The following is a 22,213-nucleotide window of genomic DNA, read 5'->3' as shown; positions in this document are numbered from 1 at the left end:
TTCCCACCGCAATGACTGTAATCAAGACACCCCCACAGGCATATCAAGAGGCATCTCCCAGGTAATTCTAGATTCTATCAGGTTGACAATTAACACTAACGATCACACAAACCCACAATTCCACCTGCCTATTTGGCTTTTTCCTCCCTTGATTACCCCACGGGACCTCAGATTTTATATCTGCCATCTAATACTTGATCTTCCTTTCTAAAATCTGGTTCTCTTCCAGTGTCCTTAGTTTAATTTTAATGCTACTCACAACTAGTCAGTTATGCACACCAGAAGCAACATGGCCGTCATAGACATCAGCTTCCCCTACCTGCCCATTTGTTCCCTTGGGTCTTTCAAATGGGAAAGTAACTCCTTTCCTGTCATTACTCCAACATTTATTCTCCGGATTACTGGAGTAGCCACCTACCCAGTGTGCCAGAGTCTATCTTTAACTCACTCTTAGTAGTTTTCCACACTTTTGTCAGAGTGAGATTTTGAAAACACAAACCCTACTGCATCCACTCGGTTGCTTAACATTTCAGTGAAATCTTTCTACTGTAGAGCCAGAGAACAACATATTTAGCACACCTAGTGAAGCTCTTTATACATTGCCCATCTCATTTTATAGTACTCTCACTCTGGCTGTGTGTGTGGCGCCCTTGTTTATTAATTATGACCCAGCACCAGGATCTTGGCATAAACTCTGTCATCCCTGATGTCACCTGCAGCCTCTCATTTCACCAAACACCAATCCTCAATTTCAGACACATCTCAATCATCGCTTCCTTAGAAAGACTCACTGAGCTCCCACATCCAAATCCCAGTATGTTGTCTTGGGTTCTTACTTTATGTTACTTTGATTTTACTTTCATGCCGACAATTATTTTGCTAGCTTCTATAATACAGTATGACTATCATGGAAGCAGGAACCATTCTCGTTTTATTAACCCTTACATTCTCCGGTACCAGTGCAATATCTGATTATCAAAAAAATGTTTAATATCAAAATGTGACTTTATAAGGATTAATAAAATCCTGTGTTTGTTGAAAATCTTAATAACTCAGACAATTTTCTTTGCATAGATGCCAAGTACAGTGTGATTGAAGAGTATGACCACTAGGAAAAAGCTATTGCAACTTTGATAACATGAATGAATGCCTGGTATTGGTCCAGGAAATGGAGGACTCCTCTATACCTTGCCAAGTGATTCAGTATTACGTGCCTTTGTACCCCTGGGTCCTGGATTGCTCCTGTGCTCACATTTCCACATGGCTTTGCAATGCTATTTATTGGTGATGGACATGGTAACACCTCCAACCCAAGCACTGACGCCTCAGGCTGCACAGGGTACTCCTCCTTTATTTTGTTGTTTTCACAGTCACTACAGTGTTTTGCATGGAAGTGCATTCTATTCATCACTTGGTACAATTTGAAAGATTTTTCCCCCTTGATATAGCATTTCTGTAGTACAGTTCTTAAAATGACAAAAAAAAAAAAGCGTATCTCCACATGATCAGAAATGACAATGCAGCCAGGCAGTGATGGCGCATGCCTTTAATCCCAGCACTTGGGAGGCAGAGGCAGGCGGATCTCTGTGAGTTCGAGGCCAGCCTGGGCTACAGAGTGAGTTCCAGGAAAGACACAAAGCTACACAGAGAAACCCTGTCTCTAAAAACAAAACAAACAGAAAGGAAGGAAGGAAGGAAGGAAGGAAGGAAGGAAGGAAGGAAGGAAGGAAGGAAGGAAGGAAGGAAGGACAAAAAGAAATGACAGTGCACTAGCAATCATTTGATATTTTCCTCTTCCAACAAAGCTGAAACCAAACAGGCCAGCGAGTAGTGGGTACTGTCTGGAAAATATGGGCCTAACCTTTGTTGTACATTTCCTTTCTCAGACGCCATCTGGACTTTAAGTTCTATCATCATGTTAAGTTCAGGCAGGTTTAGCTATTTTTTTTTTCCAAAGAGGCACAGGCACTTAGTGAAAGAATCAAACTAATACCATTATCAGTGTCTTTCATACCAATCGACTGTATATATTTAAAATAATGCAACTGTCAAATACCAATGCCCAGTTTCATGGGTACAATATATCGAGAACTTTGCCATACAAGTTGTATTCCATCCGAGCATGTCTCATACCTTTTTCTTCAGGGAGTTGATAATATAGGTTTCTTCATTCACCAAGTAGCTAGCAGCAAAATTAGCAGATGAGATTATTAAGCAGAAAACTTGGAATAACTTCAATAAAGGACAGGAGAGACAAGCATTTATAATACTGAAATCCACAGAGAGCTGCATGAAATAATTCAGACAATGCAAGTCCTGATGTTTTGGTAAATCTGTAGATTATGTTTTCATGGTGTTTGAGATCATGACTTTAAATGCTAGGAAACCCTGAAGGTTTGGTCTTTTGTAGGAAGAGTTTAGTCTTTTGTAGTTAGCAGTCTGAGATTCAGTGCTTGCTGTCTTCTCAGAGTGAGCTCGAGGAAGAATGATCCTGAAGTTTACTTTAGAATGGCAGCAGATACCAACCAAGCTTTACCCTGTTTTTGTTTCTTCTCCCTCTTTCTGAAATGAAACAACAACCATGTGGAACGGAGCCCATAGCATTTGAAGATGGAAGAGATAAGTGGTGTCTTTGAAACCAGTAATAGTCTGTATTAAATGAATGAGTTTTCTATGTAAGATCACTTTGAATTATTAACTTAACAAGGAAAGGTAATGAGCATCAGACTCTCATTATTGGGTGTCAATAATCTGAATGAGACTATCTAAATGAAGGGTTAGTATCAAAAATACATAACATATAATGCTTGACTGTTATTCTTAAATTAATGTTAATTCTACTTAATGATCATTATAATTGACATGCTATGATAATAAACAATTGGTGTAGAAATTAATATTTTAATGACAATATTGTTTAAAAGACTTTTATACTGTATGTATTGAATAATTACAACAGGTTATTTAAATGTATTATTTACATTACATCATTTTTAGAACTGAAGAAATATTGTGTCAAAGTTATTATGTGATTTTTGCCAAAGATCATGATGCTTAAAATAATAAATTTCAATATTATTTGATAGTTTTAAAATACTATGCTTTTTTCCTTTGCAAGAAATGTTGTATATTAGTATATTATAAGGATTGAAGAATGATTGAAGAATGACCATTCTTGATAAATGTATTCTGGCTTAAGTTTCAGTAACACTAACACTATTTATAAAGCTTCTGTAATGCAAAGGACAACATCATTCATTCAGTCAAAACTGCAGCCTATAGGATGGGAAAATGTTTTTTACCAACTCCACATCTTTAGAGGATTAATATCCAAAATATATAAAGAACTCAAGAAACTAGATATCAAAACCCCAAATAATCCAATTTTTTAAAATGGTGTACAAATCTGAACAGAGAATTCTCAGTAGAGGAAACTCATATGACTGAGAACCACTTAAAGAAATGTTCAACATCCTTACTCATCAGGGAAATACAAATCAAAACTACTTTGAGATTTCTTCTTACACCTGTCAGAATGGCTAAGATCAATATCACAAATGACAGCTTATGTTGGCAAGGATGTGGAATGAGGGGAACACTCCTCCATTGTTGGTGGAAGTACAAACTGTACAGACCAATGGAAACCAGTATGGTGGTTCCTCAGAAAGTTAGGAATCGATGTACCTCAAGATCTGGATCATTCTTCAACACATACCCAAAAGATATTTTGCCCTTTCAAAGAATGCTTGCTCAACCATATTATTACTGCTTTATTCATAATAGCCAGAAACTAGAAACAACCTAGATGGCCCTCAACAGAAGAATTGCTAAAGCAAATGTGGTACACTTACCCAATGGACTGTTGCTCACCTGTTTAAAAAACTGACATCATGAAATTTGCAGGCAGGTGGATGCAACCAGAAAAACTCATCCTTGAGTGAGGTAACCCAGACTCAGAAAGATAAATATGGTATTATTTGCTTATATGTGGATATTAGCTATTAATAAATGTTAGCCTAGCTATAATTCATAATCCCAGAGAGGTCAGGTATAGAGGAAGGAACTAGGAAGGGCATATGGATCTCCCTGGGGAGGGGAAATAGAATATATTTTACAGGTGGACTGGGGGCAGGTGGGAACTGGAATGAGACGATCAGGTTGGGAGGCAGAGGGAAGATCAGGGTGAGGGAGGGAATGTGGGGAGAGACAGCTGGAATGGAGGGACATTCGATGAGTGGTATTGAAATACAGTGCAGTCAAAACTTCCTAAAATATGTGAAGGTGATCCTAATGAAGTCCTCTAATCATGAGAGATATAGAGTCTCAACTGGCCATCTCTTGTTACAGAACAAGGCTTCCAGTTCCAGGACTGAGTTACATCCAATTGAGCTATTGGCCAAAGGAGTACCATGGAAATCCCCAAATAACCCAGGCTGTTGCCAAAATCATAGGTTTCTCTCTGCAAACAGATATCTGGGTCCCATTGTTGAAGACAGCACACACACATAACTCATTGAACATGAAGAGGTTGATCTGATGCCTACATAGAACCTTCCTCCACCTCCATCTTTTAGTGTCTTTGGTATGGGAAAGTACTCTGCAAGCTACAAAAATAAATTAAATTAAATTAAATTAAAATTATTTTAAAAGACACAAAGACCAACCCAGCCACAAAATCTTTGATCTACAATCTGTCCTGCCTGCAAAATATGCTTGGGCAACGGTTGCATAAAACTTGTGGGAGTCACCAACCAATAACAGATTAGACTTAAGGCCTACTCCATGAGATGACACCCATACCCAACACTGCTTAGGTGAACAAGCACCAGAGACCAGATAGCCTAGAGACCTAGGGTAAAACCAAATATTGCTGTATAAAAAGCAAACATCAATAAAATGTTTCCTATTTTTTTCTCTGCTATCCTCATAAATCAGTGCCATATGCAACTATCCTCAGAGAAGTTTCTTCCTATAGCAGAACAAATATAGAGACCCACAGCCAGACATTTCACAGAGAGCGACCTTGCAACACACAGCTCAAATCCCTCTCCTCAGAGCCCATGAAACCATGCAGAAGAGGAAGCAGAAAGAGTATAAGAGCCAGAGAGATAGAGGACACCAGGAGAACAAAGCCATCTAAATCAAGTGAGCCAAGGTCATGTGAACTCACAGAAACTGAAGCAGCAAGCACAGGGCTGACATGGGCCTGCACCAAGTCCTCCATGAATACAGTGTAACTTTCAGTTTAGTATTTTTATAAGACTCCTGACTATGTGAATGAGTGGGTCTCTCATTCTAGTGCCTTCTCCTGGGGCTCTTTTCCTTCTGTTGGTTTGCCTTGTCCAACTTTGATGGGAAGGTTTATGTTTTATCTTATTATATTTTATTTTGCCATGTTTGGTTGTTATCTCTTAGAAGCCTGTTTCGTTTTTTGGTGTTTGTTTTTCTAATGAGAGACAGAAAGGGAGTGGATCTGGAGAGGAGGGAAAGTGGGGAGGAACTGGGAGGAGTAGAGGGAGGGGAAACTGTAATCAAGATAGACTGTAGACGAATCTATTTTTAACTAAAGAATAAAAACAGTCATCAGCGAAATAAAAAAAGAAAAAATACATTATACATGTAAGTTTTACACAGTAACAATATGATGCTAATAGGGCTCCTGATTTACTGGATGGAATGGCCTTTACTCCGGTAGTCACTGATGAACTGCAATGATAGCATCAGAAATCTCCCCTTTTTATGATGTCATATGACCCCAGTTCATTTTAGAATGTGTCCATTTAACTCCTACCGTTCATAAAGACAGGACAGAGTTCAGGAAACTCTTCTCACTTGTCTTCCAGCTGGTTACCTATAAGCACTGACAATCTCTTCAGTAGCTCTGGTTCTAGCTTTAAGACTGGTCAACTGAAAGTTTGTTTGTTTGTTTGTTTTTTGTTGTTTTCATTTTTTTATGGAGCTGAGGATAGAACCCAGGGCCTTGCACTTGCTAGGTAAGTGCTCTACCACTGAGCTAAATCCCCAAGCCCCGCCTCATCAAATGAAATTTTTTATGGTGCCTATTTTTTGAAACATTTCATCCCAGAAATTAAAACATAACCCCAACAACAACCATGTAGCATTTCCCCCTACATATCAGGCATTTTCCTTGGATAATTACTAGCTTGGGGGTTGATTGTGTCTTTCCTGTGTTCTGTAGACAGTATTAGATAATACTACCATCATCACTATTTTATTGCTCTTTATGGCCTCCATGGCTTGTTCATGGTTGTATTTGAACTTCAGGGAAGCAGCTCAAAGCAGCAGAAGTCAGAGATGCATGGTTCACCCAGGGGTGTTCCAGACAGGCTCACACTGGGGCCTTCAGAGTCTGGCCCCAAGCTCCCTCCTTATGGAAGTCCAGGGCCGGACCCCCTTGTGATGCTCAGAGCATACTTAGGAGAGAACTGCTTCTATACCACATATAGCTGATAATGGAAGAGGTGATATACATTAGGTTTTGTCACAGTCTCATGCAGATAAAGGTATCTTCTGTGACACTAGAAACACATAATTAGACTAAGCTGAAGCTGCCAGATTTATATGTGGCATTTCTAGAATTACTTTGTTAAAAAATATATGTTGTCCCTCTTTGGAAATATTTCAAGTTAGCAATCAAAGCAAATTTGAGATGATCCAGAAAGATTTAAAATCTTTTCAAAATCCAAAAATAGTGTCAGTGCTCAGTATTTGTTTTGTGAAATGTGTTTTTTGTTTGTTTGTTTTTGTTTTTGTTTTTCTTCTATCTGCCTTATATTTTGCAAAGGACGTGGTTTCTTTGTGTGCTTTCAGTATGCACTCAGGACCAGTAGAGACAAAACTGTTAAATGATCACTTTTCATCTTCTGGATGCCAGGCCCTATTTTGCTTGTCTTTTGGTGTTGTGAAACAGCTTGCCCCTCATACTACCTCACCAGTGGCTCCTCATCCTTCCGCCCTGACTCCTGACCCCTCTCAGAGCCCAGCCCTTCCCATGAACCTTTGGAGTTGAGAGGCAGGCTTAACTTATCAAATGAATGTCTTTGTGCAGCTTTGGGTTTCCCTACCGATGTGGGGGGGCTCTTGGCAGGGGACAGATAAGCCAGAGAGGGTGTGTTCTCATGCCTTGTGATCTACTGAAGTGCTGCTGTCTCCTCCTGTCACCTGCCCAGTCTAGACAGAAGCTGGCCAGGTTCTGTTAGTACCCATATACTTTTAGAAAGATAATTAAAAAAACAAACAAACCAAAAAACCAATACCATAACCCAAACAAAACTCCACAAAAAATTGGAACTCACTGGAAAAATTAGTTTTGTGTGAAGGTAATAGATATCTCTTAGCTAGAAATAAAATGCTACTCCAGTTTCTGTTTTCTTCAAGGAGCATTTTCTAAGCAAAAGGTCATGCATTTTATCAAAGAAATAAAGTTAAGGAGAAAAAAAAAAAAGGCTGGTCAACTGCAGGGATATACACACACTCAGGTTAACTTAGTGTCTCTCTGGACTTCTTGCTGTTCTGTCAAACCTGGGCTCCACAGATTGCCCTTCCAACTAATTTTCTATGACTTCTTCATGTCATGGTCCCTGTCCCTTTATCATTCTTGATTTCCTGATCTGACTTTGTATGAATCAGGCCACTGTAGTTTATTAGTTTTCCTCCATGGAAATTGGCATATTGTTTTTGGTTCTGCAGACATAGGGTATTGGCCTGGACAAAAGGTAAAAAATGGTTGGCACACTGATTTGGCTCCAAATACTGGCTTTGATATTCCTAATCACATTTCTCTGAGTCTAGTGGTGCCCCATCCCCAAATTCCATATCTTATTTGTTCACGACACAAAGCCATATCTAAATCTTGGGGCTTGGGATTCCCTCCTTTTCTGACATGTGAGCTCAGTCATGCAGCAGACTACCTGTGACTTTTCAACCCTAGATGAACTAGAAAAGCAGGTGGCAACTACCAGATAGGGGACATAGGGCCTAGTGCTTCCTGTTTCTCTGTGATGCTCTGATGATCTCTAAATGTACCTCACCCTGGAAATGGACCATGATGATTTATGTCTTACACTAACAATGACCGGTGTTTACTAAGTGGTTAATATGTGCCAGGTAACCTTTCAAAGCACTCCACTTGGGGGAAAAATCACCAAAACCTCCCAACTCTTTTAAGTGTCATTGTTATTTCCTTTTTCAGAAGCGAATGCCAAGATTATACACTTGGAATAGTAGACTGGGATCCAAGGGAAGGCATCATGGCTTCAGAGAGCTACATCTCTGCTGTTTTGTGCTCCTTCATGCCAATCCATGTAGCCTTCCTCATTTTCCTGAGCCTCTTGGCTGCACTGGACACCATGTGGTTATTCTTCCAACGCTCACAGTCTTTTAATACAATTTCATTTTAGCTTTAAAAATGCTAGATGTCACCCCACCCATCCAAAGATTCTCTGCTTTTCTCCTGGTAAATTCAAAAATTTGAAATATCACCTCTGCTATGAATGATACTGATAGAAACCCAAATACTTCATGGGCTTCCGTTCATCTGGCCTTTAGTCCCCGTGCTTTTTTCAATCCTGGGCTCAACAATTCACGCTCCCGCAGTCCCTCCTCCTTCTCGACAACTGGACACACGGAGCTCCACCTGGGGCCTGGCTGAGGATCATCCATCAGTCACTGGATGAGCGTTCCAGCCCGACCGTCAGGGTGTTTGGCCATCTGATCACCAGACTAGGTCAGACCAGGCTTTCTCTCGACCCCTGCCAGCAGTCTACAGAGGATGCATCACTGTGAACCTCGGGGGACCTCTCCAGCACTCTGCCCACTCCTGTTCTCATGTGGTCCTCATCCATCATGGTCTACCATTCCTTGTTCTCCCTTTCTGTTCCTGACCCAGCTGGGATCTCCTGCTCCCCCAAGCCTCCCTTCCCTCAAACCTTGCCCTTAATTTCTCCCACTCTCGTCCAGGTTGTTCATGTAGATCTCATCCATTTCTCTGTCATTGGGTGATCCCTGTGTCTTTCCTAGGGTCCTGTTTTCTAGGTAGTTTCCCTGGAGTTGTGTAGCAATCTAGTCATCTTTGTTTTGCATCTAGTATCCTCCTATGAGTGAGTACATACCATGTTTGTCCTTCTGAGTCTGGGTTACCTCACTCAGGATGATTTTTTTCTAGATCAATCCATTTGCCTGCAAACCTCATGATGACTTTGCTCAGCCTGGAAGGAGGGAACTGGACCTGCCTGTACTGAATCCACCAAGTTTAAATGAATCCCCAGGGGAGTCTTGGCCCTGGAGGAGATGGGAATGGAGGGGAGGGGATGGGGGAAGGTGAGGGTGGGGGCGGGAGGGGGGAGGACAGGGGAACCCATGGCTGATGTGTAAAATTAAAACACAAATATAATAAAAAAGGGGGGAATAAAAATAAATAAATAAACAAACAAATAAATAAAAGAAACCCAAATACTTTCCCTGAAATATAAAGACTGTTGATTTCAAAACAATCCAAGTGCAGAAGAAGTCTCTGCCTCTTCCCAAATCAGAGCAGTGACTCACAAAATGAAACATCTTCCTTTCCACTCTTTACTTCCTTCAAACGGGATGTGAATTCTGTCCCATACAAGAGATGCAATGCCTGCTGATCATCTCAGAGAAAGCAGCACCAGATGACTGTCAGCCGCTTTTATTTCCACGAATTTACTTACCTTCCCGTACTTTCCCACCTTCTTCTGTACAATCCAGAGAATGATCTATGATGGCTGTTTGTGGTTTTGAATGAGCAAGTTTACTATGTAGCAAGCAAAATCTAAAGAATAAAGAGCAAATGATAGACGACAGACAGACAGATATTAGATAGCAGAGCATCATCAAACTGTTGTCTTAAAACATCTAACAGAAGTTAGCTAGGAAGTCAACTGGAGTTCACAAGAATGTATCCTCAAGTATTGCTTCCAAGTAAGAGAATGAATAATAACAGACAGAGATAACACCATCAGATTTGATCCTCACTCACTGCTTCCCACAGAAACTGACTGGGGAAGTTGGGCAGGCAGCTGGAGTTCTTGATTGGGCTGTTTTTCCACGGCTGAGTCCCTCACTGCTGAACCTCAGTGCCCACACTCCTAGCTTCTTTTTTCTCCCCAGGGGATAAAGAGTAACACTTGTCAGGAATGGTTTACCTTTTAGCTGTTCTCAAGAGCACAATGTTTCACTCTTGTGTTCTTTAGTTGGTTGCTCTCTCCTCCCCGGTTAAGAGTTACCTGGCTTCGGGTCCCAGGCCAAAGAGCCTTGGAGGATACTTTGATACGAATGTGTTTTGGTCTGAAATGGGGGTGGTGGCAACCCTGCTTCCTGAGTCATTTTCTCAATAGGCTGGAACAGCACATGACAATTTACCAACATAATGTCCATTGCTCACCTGTTAAACCCTGGAGCTGTTTTCCTTTGTCACCTCCCTAAAGTGTATTGTTGTTTGCTGGGACACCGTTTATGGCACATTTGTACACCACAGCCTTGAACTGCAACTGCCTTTCTTTCAAAACAAGCACTGCACCTGTAAGTGAACAGCTTTTTTCTTTTGTTACTCGATCTTTTGTTGTAGGAATCTGTCCCAACGGCAAACTTTGGCATTCAGAAAACTCTGTCTTTCATACCCATCAATACCATAACATCAAACCTCTTATTTTGAACGGCCTGCTGTCTTCAAAGCAAGTAAATATCCTGCTGGGGACTCAAATAAGATTGATTGTGGCACATAGTGTTAGGCTTATAAAGAATATTTTTCTAGCCTTGGCTGAGAATTTTAACTAAAGACAGAGGTTATATAATTTAATAATCAGATAGTGTGGTTGTCCATCCCTGTCCACAATTTCATCATCTTCAAAATCAGCAACCAAGACCCCACTCCAAGAAATTCAATCTTCAGTTAAACCAGAAAATATTAAAAAACAAACAAACAAACAAACAAACAAAACAAAACAAAAAACTATGTTCATACTGGAAGGTTTCCTTTCTTGTCAAGAGTCCTTAAACAATGTAACAACTACTTATATTACATTTACATTGTATTAAGAATTATAACAAATCTAAAGACCATTTTAAATCTGTTTGGGATTGGGGCTGGAGAGATGTTTCAGTGGTTGTGAGAGATGATTCAGTGTTTTTGAGAGCTTACTCTTACTGCTTTTGCAGAGAAAATAAGCTCTCAGCATCCACACAGGGTTATTCACAATCAGCTATAACTCTATATTCAGAGGATCCAACATCTCCACCTAGATTCCCTGGGAACCTTGACTCACAAGAGCACACTACCCCATAAAAACTATATAAAATCTAAAAAAGAATTCTGTGGTGGCAGGCTTGGTGGCATAAGCCTGTAATCTCAACTATTTGGAAGATTGAGGCAGGAGTGTTGCATGTTATAGGCCTGCCTAAGCAGTTTAGAGAAACTGTCTCAAAATAACATAAATGAAGAAGAAAAATAGAGATGTAGCTTGGTGGCAGAATGCTAGCTTACCACGCATAGGGTCCAATCCCTAGAGCTATAAAAATTAATAGTGTATAGGAGGATATGTGTAGACTCCCTGGAGATACTGCACAATTTTGCCTAAGGATTTTGAGTTTTCCCAGGTTGGAGTATTTGACGGAACCCTGGAACACTACTACATCCTGGATACTGATGAATGACTGTACAAGACTACTATCATATATAAAATTTAGAATGTTAAGCAGTCAGCTAGTCACTATGAGATGAGAAGTAATGTTGGCAAATATTTAATTTCAATAGTCTAATAGTGAAACCACATTTACTTATCCCATGTCTGGTAGTCATAAAGTTATAGTCATGTGACTATGACTTTATGACTATAAAGCAGTCATAAAGCCCTTTTGTTAAAAAGTAAGATGTTTCCCCTAAAATACTGGAAACTCAGGCTATTGTGAATTTGTTAAGATATTTGTTATGATATTTATTGGGGGAAAATGTTTCTTCATTTTGCATTATAAGGGGACCAGCGGTTGACAATGAGAGTATTTAGCCCATCAGGGCAGGGAAATCCTGGTAACATACCTTTGACGAAGCTGGTCACATTGTATCCACAGTGAGGCAGCAGAGAGAGTGAATGCTTAGCTAATTTTCTCATTTATAGAGTCTTGAACCCCAGCCCATGGAACAATGTTGCATGCGTTCAGGGAGGGTCTTCTTTCCTCATAACCTACTCTAGGCTATATTCTTCACGGACATGCCTATAGGCTTGTCTCCTTGGTGATTCTAGACTCTACTCTGTCTGGGTGACAGTCGTTAACCACCAATGGTGAGGATTTACAGGAACTGGTAACCAGAAGGCATCTGTTTCATCAAAACACTCTCACCCCAGCATAGTGACATCCTTGGAGCTTCCTGCCAGTGTCTCTTCCCCCGCAGTTGTTGGGTGCATCTACAGCTGGGGAGAGCCCTAGTCAGTCTTCCTGCATCTGGTGAGTCTCATTTGCTCCAGGGTCTTTTGAACCTTCCTCTTCCTCCAGGAGGGCGTGTGGGAATTCAGAGGAAACAATTCTTCCAAAGTTCAGTCTTAACTGGGCATCCTGCACTTTGGTTTGCCCAACTGTCATCCTATCATTTCTGACTATTCTGTGACTTCATGGGGAGAACTAACTGGGTTTACATTCCTTCATCAGGAAACATCGAGACATTGGTCTTGTTTCTTCTTTCAGGGCTGCTTATGAAATGCAAGGCCCTTGAAAAGTAGGCATTGCCACTGTGGCTAACTAAGACATTTTTTCCTTCTGGAAGGTGTCCATGCTCACCTTCTGTTTTTCACATGGCTACTTCCACCACTGGAAGGTCAGTCCCTCTCAGGCTTCAGAACACTTTGAAATCACCTGTTGTCTCACCTTTTTGACTCCACACGGAGAATGGTTTTGTTTCTAAAGCCAGATTTGATCTACCTGGGTAATTCACAACAACCTCCCTATTCAGGTCTCCAGCCTCCATTAAATGAGTAAATTCCTTTTTGCTTTATAATACAGGACATTAAAGATCATGGGACTGTGCCATGAACAAATGGTGGGGGTGTGTCTCTTTTGTCTGCCTTAATTGTTTGGAATGTGACTTTCAATGCCCATTTATTAGAACCCTTACATACCTTTGTTATAGTATGGGCAAGAGGGTATGGAATGAACCCTTGTATAGATGAAGTATTTGTAGCTTCCCACTTCATGAATTTCAGTACTGCAAACGATTTCCCACAGAATTTACCGTCTTGTGTTTGTTTTTAGAGGTTCGATGTCACTTTGGTTTCTGAATCTTCATACTGTTCTCTTTTCTCCCCCGCTGGACACTATTTGGGTTTCTTTTGACGCATGTTATTTACCATTTCACAGCTAATACATTTTGGGTTGGATCACTTCTGTCTACCGAGCTGAGCTGAGAGCTTGCATGGGTTGTCTTCCAGTTCTGAGGCCTATTGTCCAGGTTTTGACAATTATTTTTCTCTGTGTGATTGATTGGCTTTATCTATTTGAAAATTCCTTGCTTAGTGGCCCTGGATAAAACCTACAGCACAATACTGAAAAGGAGTGGCTAGCATAGGTGTGCTTGTCCTCTTCCTGATTTCAGTTAACAGGGACCACTCTGTCCTCAGTAGGTATGGTGCGAACAGTGGGCGTCTCACAGCTACCCTTTCCTAGGTTGAGGAAATTCCCATCTGTTCCTTGTGTGTGATCATGAAAGGTATTCAATTTTGTCAAATGTTTTGAGGCTGGCATTGGTCCTACAGGATATGAGAAAGGGGAGAACAAAAACCCAAGTCTAGGTGTGGTGTGGTGTGTGTGTGTGTGTGTGTGTGTGTGTGTGTGTGTGTGTTTTAATGGCTTTCTGCCCCCAGTAATAGGTACTAAGTCTCCACTTCTTTTTGGCTGTTGTCCACAGCATTGCATTTCTCTCAAATGTCACTCATTTCCCCTCTACAGGTGGCTAGTCTCTACATACCTGCTAAGCCATGAAGGAGGGAGGAGGTTGGGGTGCTCATTCTTACCCTCGCAAATCAATAATTACACAGAAGAGATGCAATCCCTGACTGCAACAGAGGGACATATCGACATCTTCAGAACAATAGGAAAATGGAAGGAGGGGAAATCACTGGACAGAGCACCCTAAATCCAAATAAAACTTCAATCCCCCTTAGAATCGATGGTCTCCCCAACTCTGGAGGCCCGTCTCTACCCAAGCAGTCTGTAATAATTGTTCAGTTTACCATTTTTCAGTCTTTTGACTATTTTATCGGCCCATCAGCTTTCCCTTCATCTATTAAGGATCATTTCATTATTGTCCCTTAGTTCATAAAACGGGATGCTATATTACTTTCGTATGTTATACTACCCTTGGATTTGTGAGATAAACCACACCTCATCATACTGTATGCTAGGTTCCTTTGCTAGTATTTTATCCTGGATTTTTGTCTAATATCCAGGAAACATAGGTATGTCGATCTGTAATGTGTGTGTGTGTGTGTGGGTGTGTGATGACATTGACTTTGTTGTCTCTTTCACTTTGAAGTTTTGTTGTTACTTGGCACTGGAGCCAGGGTCTCATGATGAAGCCCAGGCTGCCCTTCAGCTGTGTTGTTGCATTCGTGGGTCTTTAACTCCTGACAATGCTCTTCTCTTGGCCTCCCTCATCAGTACCAGGTTCACAAGTGTGAGCACCGTGCCCAGCATTGTTTTGTTGGTTGTTATTTCATTTCCCGAAGGAGAAATCATTGGAAAGCACAAATAAAACAGTCCAGGCAAGTGTAAACTTCTGTATTTATCAGTGAAAGCAAGATATATTTGGGGGATTTCCTTCCACTTTCAATCCCTATTCCCGGAACCAATTTATCAAACATGCTTTGAAGATTCGGAATCTTAAGTCTTTTGATCAGCTATTTTAATTGCTCCGAATCTAAAGTTTATAGACTGACTAGTAAACATTTACTCCACAGGGCCCCTTCACTTCCTGAATAGCACTCCTGATTTACCTCATCACCAACTCACCTCCCAACTGTAATTTGCCAAGAGTCAGATCTCTTTAGCAGGTTAATCTCGGTTGCGCATGGGTGGAACCCCAGTCACCAGAAGGTAAGCTACAGAGACACATCAGGAGGGAAAACTAAACCCAGGTAGCGGTGCCACCTTTAGAGTCAGGGATGAGGAGGGGTGGCCAGGACGTCTGCTGATTTTAAGCTGGGAACAGACCCAGCACAGAGCTTAGAGTCTGCACTCCGGAGGCGCTAGGTGAAGGCTGGGGAGAAAGCACAGACTGGTTGCTCCGGTAAGGGACTGAGCTCAGGCGGGGGTAAACTTTCCCACGGCCCCTCTGGGCCGTGCGAGCGGGGCCTGCGCGGCCGGCGGGTCTACGCGGGGTCAGGCTCGGCGCCGCCCACGCGCGGCTCGTGGGAGAAGCGGAGCGGGCGCGCAGGCGGATGCTGGGCGCCGAATCCCAGGCCACGGGGTCGGGCTGCGGGAGCCGCTCCAGCGCTTTCCGCGGGGTTTGTCTCCTGTCGCTTCCCGTCTCCGGAGCCGGCCTCGCCGTGGGTGCTGGGAGCCGGGCGGGGCGCGGACGCAGGTAAGAAGCCGGCCTGGGCCTGGCGTGGGCCCGGGGAACCTGGGCTGGACGCACCGCCGCCTCCCGCCGGCCTCAGGTGACAAGCAGAGGCTCAACTTTCGCACCTGATGGCGGGGGCCTGGGCAGCCGCGCGGCCGGCGTGGCCCGGGTCTGGAGCCGGGTGGGGCGGCGGCGCCGGGGGCGTGGCGAGGAGCCCGCGGGGTGGGAGCGGGGGCTGCGCGCCGCGGGTCCCCGGCCGGTCTCCAAGCGCCAGGGCGAGGGCGCACACCCCTTTGGGCGCCCAGCTCCGCACCGACCCACTTTCTTTTGTCTGGTGCATTTCAGTCCTGGCGTGCCAGCTGCTTTTGTTGCAGCCCTGAGTCGGGACCATGCAGACTTTCTGCCAGGCTGAGGTGATGAGCGAGCTCTGAAGTGCATCTGGACCCTGGGGAGCCCACGGTCCCCAGCGGGGGGTGGGGTGGGGGAGTTATTATGAGCTTGATAATTAGCAGTAACATGTGGCTATTACCCTGTGCGTTTCCAGATAACCCTCAATATTTTTGTTGCAGCTAATAGTTTTAAGTGCACCTATAATAGCATTTATTAGGTAACTTCAAAGGAGCATGGTGTGGGCAGGTTACTTATTATCCCATTTTATAGACCAGACAGCTGGGGCAGCCAAGAAGAAAAGTGATCCTATCGAAACGCAGCAGGCTTTGTGGAAGCTGGTATTAGAACTTGTCTGACAGCGCTTTGCTTTGAATGATCCAGATGCTCTCCCAGCTCCAAGCAAAATTTAGTGCTGAGAGAGTGCCTGTGAGGGGAGGTTTTGTGCTGGCTCGTTTTATGTCAACTTGACACAAGCTAGAGTCTTTTGGAAAGAGGGACCCTCAGTTGAGAAAATGCCACCACCGGATTGGCCTGTGGGCAAGGCTGTGGTGCATTTTCTCCATGGAGGACTGAAGTAAAAGGACCCAGTCCATTGGGGGTGGCGCCACCCCTGTGCTGGTGGTCCTGGTACTATAAAAAAAAACAAACTGAGCAAGCCAAGAGGAGAAAACTAGGCAGGGTGGCACTCCTCCGTGGCCTCTGCTTCAGTTCCTGCCTCCAGGTTCCAGCCTGGAGTTCCTGCCCCGACTTCCCTGGATGATGTACTACAAGCCGTAAGATGAAATAAACCCTTTTCTCCTCGAGTTAATTTTGGTCATGCTGTTTCATCATAGCCGTAGAAAGCCTAACTAAGACAGGTTCTATTGTATTTGGCTCATTGCTAAAGATCTTTCTTTAAAAACGGAGTAGGCTCCTTTGAGACTCCCGCAGTAGTATTCCTGAAAGCAGTCCTTAAAAGTCCGAGTAGTTTCCATGGTTGAAAAGCACCGTGAGAGTCTTAGTATAGAGCAAAAAGCCTTCATCGTGCCCATGTTCAATCTTTCCTCTTTTGTTTAAGCATAGTACCCCTGGCAACCTAGAGACACTTGGTGATGATCACAGCAGAGATCCTCAACATTAACAAATGGGAGACCATACTCATGAAGGATTGAACATTTAGGAGAGACATCATTTTTGATGAAAATTAACTTATACAGTAATTGCATGCATCTTTTGTTGCTTTCTTATCTCCCTGCAGCTATAAACAGTTAACCAGGTTCCCTGGGGTTTGCCTTTAAATTGTTTTATAAATAGATCTTTTATTGCTCAAGTTTCCTCTCATTTATATTTGGTTTTTCAAAATAAAGTTTCTCATCTAAAAGTCAGACTTGCTTTCTATGTCGTATTAGCTAGAACATTTATGAATGTCTCTGAAGGCAGTCCTCAAACTCCTTTTAATAAGTAAGTCCCATATACCACGCAGGAATTTTTCCAGGCAGGTAATGCAGAGAATTGGTAATCATTTTTAATAGGCCTCTGTGATATTTTATGACACTCCTACATGTGTAATAATACTTTGTAGTCATATACTGCCTTTTCAGCAAGGAGCATAAAGCTAAACATTTTTACTTAAATTTTGCAGACTACACCACACAAATTTTACAGGACAGTTTGCCTAGTCTTAAAAGTTCTCTTTCCTTTAACCACCTCCACTCAGCTGTCTGGAAAAAGAGGAATAGTTGGAGAATGAAGTCATATCTAGAAAATCATTTGAACTGGGTGCTGGCTTTCATCTTCGAAGATAGTAAATTCTTTTCTCCCCTAAACATGCTGTATGGTTGAAGTTTTTAAAGAGACGGTCACCTAAGGAAGCTAAGTGTTTACTGGAATAGTACCGCTGCTATCCAAAGTTATTTTGACTTTTTGAGTCATTTTGCAGTCACCATAAAAGTGTCATTACCTTTGTAAGCATTTGCCTTTGTGTTTTGTTAAAACTCAAGAAACAAATTCAGCCTGAGAACTCTTTTATTTACCGAATTTGGAAGAATGGTTTTTGGCACGGCTGTCACACAAAGTTCTTCCTCAGTGTTCCACAGCTGCTGACCATGAAGGCAATTTAAAAGAACAATTTGGAAAACAAGTTAGGCTTGGGGAAGTAGATCAGTGCATGCTATGACATGTGTGAGCTCTTCAAGTTCAAGCCTCAGAACAGCCAAAATGCAAAATTTTAAATAATGACAGTATCAGAATGCAGCCTTCCTGGATGGCTACCCTAAGAGGAGAAATGCTTCCTTGTAGCTTAAATTCTATACCTGTGTGTACATTTATATGTTGTCAAGTATTTTGAGAAGAATTAATTTGCCTTGCAGTCTATTGATGACTCTTTCTGACACTGACTTTTTTTTTTACATTAAAATAGAATTTGTTTACACAGATCACATATCTTACCAGAACAGTGTCAGCTTGAGATGTATTTCATATAGAAGCTTGAAATTCCTATCAGTGAAACTATAATTTCTTGTAATAACTTAGAGCCAGACTTTGGTTCCATACTATATTTTCAGTGTAACACAAGGACAAAATGCTTTATATCTTAGGGCCTAGCACAGGAGCTCAGTCTTGACAGTGGTGTCCTTTACATTTTATTTAATACCTCTTAGCATAGATATTTGTTTTTTTCAATTTTCAGTATTATATTACATACTGTATTATTTATAAGTATATTATCATGTAATGTGATATATAAGTATATATCACATAATACACATACACACATATACATCTTTCATATATATGTGTGTATATATATACATATATGTATACACACACACACACACACACACACACACACATTATATCCATTTGTGTGGCTATAACAACTTACCTGAAACTAGATTCTTTATAAAGAGTAGGAATTCATTGTTTACACTTGTGAGTATTGGGAAGGCCAAGAGCAGGAGCTGGCAGATTTGCCATCTGATGAGAGTTCAGGTCTCTGCTTCTAAAGAAATGCTGTATTCTTGGCTGAAGTTAGAAGGATAGAAAGGGGCCTAAGCTAGTCCCTGCCAGTCTTTTTAATAAAACATAAGTTTGGAAATTAAAAATCTTCTAAAGCACAGAAGTGAGAAGGAAGCGATCATATGAAACAGATGGTTCTTAAGTTGTAAATTGGGAGGAATTTCCTTATATTAGCTCCTGCTGCACATAGGGAGTTGCTGATAAATAGAGGCCAAGAGGCTCCATTCTGCCCCTGCTGTGACATTCTCCTTTACATAGGACCTCTTCCTATCTGGAAAGTGGACAAATAGCCCTTGGTCTCTTAGCTTCTGCTCTATACTATGGGAACTGCTGGATTATTGTTTATCTCCTGTGCTCCCAGGAAGTTCCAGGAAGCAACTAGGGAGCAGTCTGGTTTGTGGAGGGCAACAAAATGGGGACCAGGTACAGAAAGAGCTCTGCTGGTTGTAATTTGTGTTTTGTTTTTTGTTTTAAATTATATCCGTTCTTCCCTGTGGAAATGGGTAGGCAATAAAAGGGTACGAGATGTCTCCTGTAGATAAAGAGCAGAGAGGGGAGAACCAGGTGAGCGAGAACCAGGTTGCGATGACCTGTGAGAATGGTCCCTACCGCTTTGTATATTTGGCACCTTGTTGACCACAGAGCTAGGCGGGTGGGTAGAAAAGTGACTGTGATTTCTTCGAACTGATTGTGTGATACCAAGTCTGGGCTGATCTCTCTCTGGCTGAACTTAAATATGTATCAGAAGGCAGAGAAATTAGGCAAAAGAGAAGAGCCTCAGAAACACTGCGGACAAAGAAAGATTACCACTGAAAGGAATTGTGATGTGGCATTAATTTTATAAACTTGATTGGGAATGGCTTCTTGAATTACTGTGCTGTGAGTCAGTAGTGCTCAGTCTTCCCAGATTTCCATAGAAAGTAGAGCATTTATCCTCTCCATTGCTTTCTAAGGTAGACATTTGGACATTGTTTTAAGAAATAAAAGCTTACTTTGAAAAAGAACTTTCTTTGCAAATCAATCTGATTTATGAGAACACTGCATGCTCTTGACCATGCCCCTCTCTCCCTCCCTCATAAGAATAGAAGATTGCACCATTCAATAAGTACGACACTAAAAAAAAAAAAAAATAGCTAGTTTTTTTTTAAAGTAATACTATCCTCTTCCTGTTTTTATCTTTGAGGTTTTAGTTTAAAACATATGGAAAGCATACTACTCTGCCATGGCTAATAGAAAAGAGGAAAATAGTGAATTTTCTGATGGATAGTTTAATAGAATTGTAAACAATTTTAATATATCCAGTAGCATATAGTCATCAAAGTACAGAATGTTGCGAAACCCAGACTTTGTTCTGTAATGGTGTCTCTAAAAAAAGCCATCTCTGTAGTTCTTTATGAGGCAAACTAGGCCAGCTTCTTTTGGTGATATTTGCTGACTCTTCTGGTGATGCCAATAAATGGTGGTAATAAAGCACTGTGCGTGGTCTGAGGACACGATGGCTTCGTTTCTGTCCTGCACGTGCTCACTTTCTGTTTCATTCATTAATTATGTTGCCCAGCACTAAACAGTCCTATAGGACAGCCAGCCCTCTGTTCAAGTGAGGTTCGTATCTTGCAATTCATCCAAAGTATTAGGGGAAAAGTGTCTGTTCTGAACCGGTCCAAACTCTTTCTTGTCGTTATTCACTAAGCTATGTCGTTTCACATAACATTTGCATTGTTTCAATATTATAAGTAACCTGTAGATTATTTATCACGCACAGGAGTATGTGTGTAGATTATACACAGATGGGATGGCATGTTACGTGAGTGAGTAGAGCCTCTTAGTGTTTGGTACCTGTTGGGGGGGGGCACTGGAATCAGTTTTCTTCAGATACCAAAAGGCGAAAATGAACCCCTGGGGGAGTTTGCCATTCAGCAGAAAAGGCAAAAACGTGGAGGAAGTAGTTAGCAGTGCCATCAGTGTTCGGAAAGAAAACCAGAAAAGGCATTTGTAGAAAACAAGAGAAGGTGAGACCTAAGTTTGAGAAGATTCATCCCCTAACAGAAGGGGGCGTTGAAGATGAGACTTGACAGGTGTGACAGAACTCCGGAATATAGGCCTTCCAGGGACCCGGGGCTTGCAGCAGATGGGAGCGGGTTCAGGGGAAGAAGGGACAGAAGGCTAACTTGCTGGACTGCAGAGCAGGTGGCTGCCAACCTGGGGCAGCTCCTACCTGCTCAGCAGAGAACTGGCAAGTGTCTGAAGGAGCACAAGAACACGATCCATTTTTCACCTTAAAGAAGGACGCCATGTTCAGTGTGGAGAATTAAAACGCTTCAGGTTTCGTAACACAAAGCTTCAATGGCTGCAGCCTTAATGGACGGCCTAGGACTTGTGAGCTTGCGCATCCGCTTGTTTATGGCATGCATGGGCTGCAAGCTCTGACCTCTGTCCACCTTGGTCCCTTTCTTCCTTTCTACCCTGTCCCTTCAGGACTCTGGAAATCCTTGTACTGAAGTTTTCAGACCAAACCCCGAGAGTGCTGGTTGTAGCTCTGAGTGACCTCGTCTGTGGTTGGAATTAATGTTTCTTGCAGAGGTTAACAGAAGTAGAAGCTTCTGGATATGATGATATGAAAGAGTCAACTACAAACAACTATCACCCTTCTAGATATTTAATTGAGTACCGTGACAGTGCTCTGGTCAATTTGCAGTAGAGGAGGAGAAAACTCTGGGAGTTCAAAGGAACAAGGTGTAGGGGAGAGGACTTACGGAACATAGATGCGTGACATAAAAAAACCACCTTGATATGGGACTGAGGTTGGCTAGGGACTTGCATTTTGTTGTTGTTGTTGTTGTTTGTTTTTTCGAGACAGGGTTTCTCTGTGTAGCTTTGGTGCCTGTCTTGGATCTCGCTTTGTAGCCCAGGCTGGCCTCGAACTCACAGAGATCCGCCTGGCTCTGCCTCCCGAGTGCTGGAATTAAAGGCGTGTGCCACCACCGCCCAGCCAGGACTTGCATTTTAATGTCCATGTCTACAAAAGATGAACCTGGAAGAATACATTATGCTGAGACTCCTAAGTAAAACCAAGACTAGAGGGCAACATTCTCATTTGAACAGCACATTTGGAGTGGGAAAGTAATCAACAGACCAAGAGGGATTATAAAGAAGTCTATGTTGACCTAGTTTTTCAAGCAGAAGTTAAGAAAATGTTTCATCTGAATATTCTCTTCATAAAGTTTGTTTTTAAAGTTC

General features: G+C 42.1%; 1 protein-coding gene across 2 annotated transcripts in view; it reads left to right on the top strand.

Annotated features, from left to right (window-relative positions):
• Nucleotides 1-15,104: 15,104 nt before the first annotated feature.
• The window catches only part of Rnf180 (ring finger protein 180), a 171,046-nt gene continuing 163,937 nt past the window's right edge, over nucleotides 15,105-22,213 (top strand). Inside the window, exon 1 of one of the 2 annotated variants that reach the window (XM_036207450.1) lies at nucleotides 15,105-15,123. The gene's annotated coding sequence lies outside the window, so the exon portion shown is untranslated. Of the gene's footprint in view, nucleotides 15,124-15,383; nucleotides 15,611-22,213 lie in introns of those variants that run through there. The other variant, XM_036207451.1, reaches the window with a different exon arrangement.

Source organism: Onychomys torridus, chromosome 15 (assembly GCF_903995425.1).
Source record: "Onychomys torridus chromosome 15, mOncTor1.1, whole genome shotgun sequence".
NCBI lineage: Eukaryota > Metazoa > Chordata > Mammalia > Rodentia > Cricetidae > Onychomys > Onychomys torridus.
The sequence above is the reverse complement of the archived record's forward strand: the minus strand, read 5'-3'. Positions and strand labels throughout refer to the sequence as shown.